Below are 5,704 nucleotides of genomic sequence, written 5' to 3' on the forward strand. Positions count from 1 at the left end.
ATCCAACATCTGCAGCATCCAACATCTGCAGCATCCAACATCTGCAGGGTTCTTGTAGGAGCGTTCATGTAAATAATGTCACCGTAATCAATGGAGGGAAGGAAAGTCACAGATACAAGGCGTTCCTCAGGGTTCATAGTTAGACAGGATCTGTTTCTGGAAAAGAAACCCAGTTTAACTTTCAGTTTCTTTAACAAGTTTTCCACATGGAGCTTAAAAGAGAGATGTGAGTCGACCAAGATACCCAAATATTTAGAGGAATCTACAAACTCAATGGGGACACCATTTGAGGATAAAATCGGAGGAAGAACTGCTGGGACCAACTTCCATCCATCCATTATCTTTACCCGTTTTTTCCATTATGGGTCATGGGGGTCGCTGGTGCCCATGTCCAGCAATCACTGTGCGAGGGGCGGGGGACACCCTGGACGGGTCGCAAGTCCATCACAGGGACACATAGAGACAAACGAGACAAACAACCATTCACTCTCTCACTCACACCTAGGGACAATTTAGAGTTACCATCAGTCTAACATGCATGTTTTTGGTCTGTGGGAGGAAACTGGAGCACCCGGAGAAAACCCACGCATGCACGGAGAGAACATGCAAACTCCACCCAGAAGGCCCCTGGACCGGGGTTTGAACCAGGGACCTGTTCGCTGAGAGGCAGCAGCTCTACCAGTTGCGCCACCGTGCTGCCCGAGACCAACTTCATATTTGAAAAAGGCATCCCTTTGGTTTTATCTGAGTTTAGGACAAGTTTGAGGTGGAACAAATCTGACTGGATGATGTTGAATGCAGATTTCAAAAGCTGGAAAACCTTAGCAACTGTTTTAGCTCGACAATAAACAACTGTGTCATCAGCATAGAAATGTATGGATGCATCGGGGATGCTCTGACCTACATTACCTGTAGATTGTAAAGAGGGTGTGTCCTAAGACTGAGCCTTGTGGTATACCATTGTTGACTGTTAGATAACTGGAGGAAGTACCATTATGTTGAACACATTGTCTCCAATGGTGTGATCTGAGAAACCAGTTTCTGAGAGTTTATGACACAAGATGTTCTGATCCACAGAGTCAGAATCTTTAGACAGGTCTAAGAAAAGTGCAGCACAATAATCCTTAGCATCCAGTGCTTCAACAACGTCATTAAGAACCTTCAGTGAAGCAGTGGTTGTGCTGTGTTGTTTCCTGAAACCAGATTGATGTGGAGGTAAGATGTTAAATGAGTCCAGGTCATTTTTTATTTGAGAGTTTATCAGTTTTTCTAGAACCTTGGCTAAAATGCAGAGTTTAGAGATTGGTCCATAGTTGTTCAGTGAGGGGGGGTCACCTCCCTTCAGCAAAGGAAGAACAAAGGCTGTTTTCAAGTGTCTGGATGGAGTTTTGTCTCATGGAGAGATTGAAGATGTGGGTCACAGGGACTGTGATGATATGAGCAGCCAGCCTTAAGAAATAAGGTGGAAGTTCATCTGGACCTGCAGATTTTTTAGGGTCAAGATCTTTTAACAGTTTATTGACCTCACTGACTGAGAATGGAGAAAAAGAGAAGCTGTGATTAACTGAGGATTGACTTGTAGGAGGGATTTGATTTGTAGAAGTTTGGTTATTAAGTGAAGTGGCTGATCTTCCATTAGTAACGGTGTCAAATAAAGAACTAGAAGCAACAAAATGTTTGTTGAAACAGTTCAGGATCTCGTGCTGATTTGACACAGGAACAGAGTTAATGAGAAGTTGTGATGGGAGGTCAGATGATTGGGGGCTGCCTGAGAGAGATTTGATGGTTTTCCAGAATCTGTTGGGGTCATTTAGATTTTTGGAGGTCTGAGATAAAAAGTTACATTTTGCAGCTTTGATGGAAGTTGTATATTTTATTCCTCATCTGTTGAAAACTCAACCAATCAGAGTCTGAGTCAGATTTTTCTCTAAAGACCAGAGATGATCTCTCCTGTGCAGGAGGTCAGCTAGCTCTGGAGTAAACCAGGGGCTGTCTCGTCCCTTTATTCTGAACTGATGAAAAGGAGCATGTTTGTTCAGGAAATAAATGAAATTATTATGGAAATAGTTCCAAGCAGAGTTCACGTCATCAGGAATTATAATACGATGCCAGTCAAAGTGAGACAGATCCCAGAGGAATGACTGTTCATATTTATATGCCACGTCGTCGGGATTAGATTAACTAAATGAACGCAGTTTATTGGCCGCAGCAATCATTAGATTACATCCATCTATCCCATGATGACGAGCACGCTGACGGATCCACGGGGACGCCACGAGTTCGACCAGAACTGAAACCCAGTCAGCATGAACCTGGCTGCAGGTGAACTCTGACATAATCGTGAAGACCTGCTCCTCCTCCGAGTCAAAGAGACGCTCATCAGGTCCTACTGACTCCTTTAGCTGTTGTTTCATGAAGTGTCGGCGGTTTGACGAACAATTTCAGCTGCTAAAAAATAGACTCCACGTTTCTGTAAAAAAGTCCATTGGTCCATAAGAAACATTAGTAATAAGTAGCCCTATGATATTTTTAGCTTTTAGCTGCATGTTTGCCATTAGACTTTTGCTACTTTAAGCTTCTAACCTATCATTTACTACTTTTAGCTGAGGTTGGCTGCTTTTATGTAGTGTTTTGTTACTTTTAGCTTTAGAGAGGTATAAAAAGATCTCTCACACCATGTCCTTACAGGACACGGTTGAAGGCATCAAAAATCTAACAGCAAGTAACGTACATGGACACAGTACATAAGCATGGACGACAAGACGCTGAGATTTGTCCAGGAACACTTCCAGACAGTTTCCATAGTCCTGATAAGATGCTGCAGTTTCTGTCAGCCGGTACAGCTCTGATAAGTGTTCACAGAAGTTCTCGGGGGTGGGGGTGCAGGGGTGGACAGAGCAGAGCGTCTTGATTTATATATCCACCAGGAGCAATTTGAGAAAAGTTGGCCTACCCAAGGCCAAGATTCAGATAAACAACGGTCTGGGGCTGCCAGACTGGTTTCAGTTCTGCTGGTACTCTCCATGGTGAATCCAAACAGCCAGATGTGTGGACATTCTGCCGGTCCGTGCTCGTTAGCCTTCTCCAAGGTCGAATCCTTCATGCCGGCAAATCCCAGGAGCTGCAAGTGGCCTATGATTCTCAGAAATCCAGCCAGCTTGTGGTTGAGCTCGCTAAGCACGAGTCTAAGAGCTCAAAGCACAAATGAATCCTTCACGTAAGGCTGGCAGCTTTACCATGGCCGAAACTGCTGCTGACGTCCCCCTAATTTGTCCATATCTTTGGTATCTGCGTATTCCAAAAAGCAGAAACCCTGTTTTCATAAATCTAATAATGTACACATCTTCTACGTCCTCCACGGACATCACAGACAGGCACATGATCTTCCACTGCCCCCAGTAATCCATGACATGTGTTCAGGGCATGAGGGCTCTCCAGCACCCTGTCGTCTGGTGGAAGTTTTTTTATCAACTGCGTTGAGAGACCAGCGGACCAGATCCATGATAATAATAAATCACGATTCAAAGATGTGTAAAGAGACGCTCTGACACACAGGACAAAGAGAAAAAGCAGGAGGAAGGCAGGAGAGGGAAGCTTCGTCGAGGGCAAGTGGAGGAAAAAAAGCTAAATGTTTTGCTACTTTCAGGCTGCATTCACAGCAGCCCTGTTTAGTCTCTTTAATCCAACTCCAGCTCGTTTTCCTAGAAAGTCCGGTTCCTTTAGGGAGGTGTGAACGCACCATCGAACTCTGTCACGGAACAAAAAGGTGAACTCTGGCCCGGGCTAAAACCTAGGTCTGGGTCCGGTAGAAGAGAACTCCAGTGGTTCCAGTACAGTGTGAATGTAAACAGACCGGACCCGCTCCTCAGGACAAACAAACACACATTTCTCTCATATGGAGCCGTCAGCTGACTTGTGTGAAGAACAATATTCTCCATGGTCTTCTGTCTCATCTTCTGCTCATGCTGAGTCCATTGATGAAAAATGACTAAATATAACTCCTAAAACTGATAAAACTTGATGCCACTTTGTTTTTATTTTTATTTACAGAAGAAGAAGAAGACGTGTCTTCAGAGGTTTTTGTGTCGTTTCTTTCAGTAGTTCTTGGTGCAGCGCCCCCACAGGCGAGCGGGGGAACAGGTTGGTTCAACAGGTTGACTCGACTGCACAGTGCAGTGTGAATGCAAACGCACCAGCTCAAATGTAACAAAAGGTCATGAATATTGGTCCAGAACCGAGTCTACCGGACTATCAGCTGTGAAAACGACCTTAGCCAATACTGGCTGCTTTCAAGAGGTGTTTTGCTACTTTTAACTTGTGCTGTTTTCTGTTTGCTCTCCTTTTTGCTCCATGTCTGTAAACCAAACAAACTTTTAGCTATTGTTGTGCTTGCTAATGTCAATTAGCTGTGGCGGCCATCTTGATTGCCAAAATGATCTGTTGGCTGAATGAAGGTCCACAACTGATTTAAAACGGCTGCTGCAGCTAATTAAGCAGCACGATGGTGCAGTGGTTAGCACTGTTACCTCTCAGCAAGAAGGTCCTGGGTACAATCCCCAGTTGGACCGGGGGTCTTTCTGTGTGGAGTTTGCATGTTCTCCCCGTGCTGCGTGGGTTTCCTCCGGGTACTCTGGTTTCCTCCCACAGACCAAAACCTGCATGTTAGTCTGTGTTCAGGTCCAGACCTCCCTTACAGAAGAGATCTGTGACCTCAGTGGGATTTGTCTGGTTAAATCAAGGTTAAATAGAGGTTAATAAATAAATAAAGTAAATGGACAAACAGCTAAAGGTAGGTGTGGAAGAAGCTGAGACTGATCCCCAACGTGCACTCTGAGCACAGATACAGGTCGTTGTTTTCAGGGTCTGGTTCTTCACGCCACTCGACGGACACGACAGGAAGGAGGCGGCGACATCGTCTGCGTTGACCTTTTCCTTCAAACTCTTCAAATCACAACCAAAGCGGACTCTGGAAGTTTCCAAACGAGCCGATGGTTCTGGTTCTGCAACAGGAAGAGACCGAAACCCACAGCCGAGGAAGAAAACAAAGGAGCTTCCTGTCCCAACAGGAAGCAGACCTGACACACACGTGTTTTCAGGTACTTCCGGTCTTAATCCCTGCCTGAACGCGTCATAATCTCGCTGGAGATTTATAAATGCCTCCCCCCACCTGTAACTGGTTGTTCACAAACATAAACAAGTAAACAACAACAGCCACAGGTGTCATGTTTTGTTCCAGGTGACGTGTTAATCCAGCTGTTTCCAAATGTAAACAACTTGTTTGTGTTTGACGTCACTTCAGAAGGTAAACAAACGAGATGAGAGCAGCTGATGAAAACAAAGCAGCAGCTCAGAACAGGAAGTCCAGACAAAAGATTCTTCCTGCTGACGTCACACAAACAACAACAACAACAACAACCGGCTCGTGTCCTCCTCCTTTACGTCAAATACAATCCAGATTTATTTATTTGTTGTTGTTATTGTTTTCTGCACGGAGACACGTTCCTCTGCTGGTTGTTGTGGTTCGAACAGAACCTGATGCGAGAACCCAGGACCAGAACCAGGTTCGGATCAAAGCTACTCACCACCAGGGTCAGATCGGCAGAAAACCGGACGGACCTTTGCTTGTTTGTTTGTTTGTTTGTTTATTTGAGGTTTTCAGAGTGAAGCGCGTGACCGCCGTCCTCCCAGGTTCGGATCCGCGCGC

At 45.1% G+C, this 5,704-nt stretch overlaps 1 protein-coding gene across 1 annotated transcript in view; it reads right to left on the bottom strand.

Moving 5' to 3' along the window:
- Nucleotides 1-5,704, bottom strand: part of LOC119413758 (protein yippee-like 1) — a 13,012-nt gene extending 7,308 nt beyond the window's left edge. Inside the window, exon 1 of the mRNA XM_037680816.1 lies at nucleotides 5,583-5,704. The gene's annotated coding sequence lies outside the window, so the exon portion shown is untranslated. The remainder of the gene's footprint in view (nucleotides 1-5,582) is intronic.

The sequence above is a fragment of the Nematolebias whitei genome, chromosome 8, assembly GCF_014905685.2.
Source record: "Nematolebias whitei isolate Nwh7 chromosome 8, NemWhi1, whole genome shotgun sequence".
Lineage (NCBI taxonomy): Eukaryota > Metazoa > Chordata > Actinopteri > Cyprinodontiformes > Rivulidae > Nematolebias > Nematolebias whitei.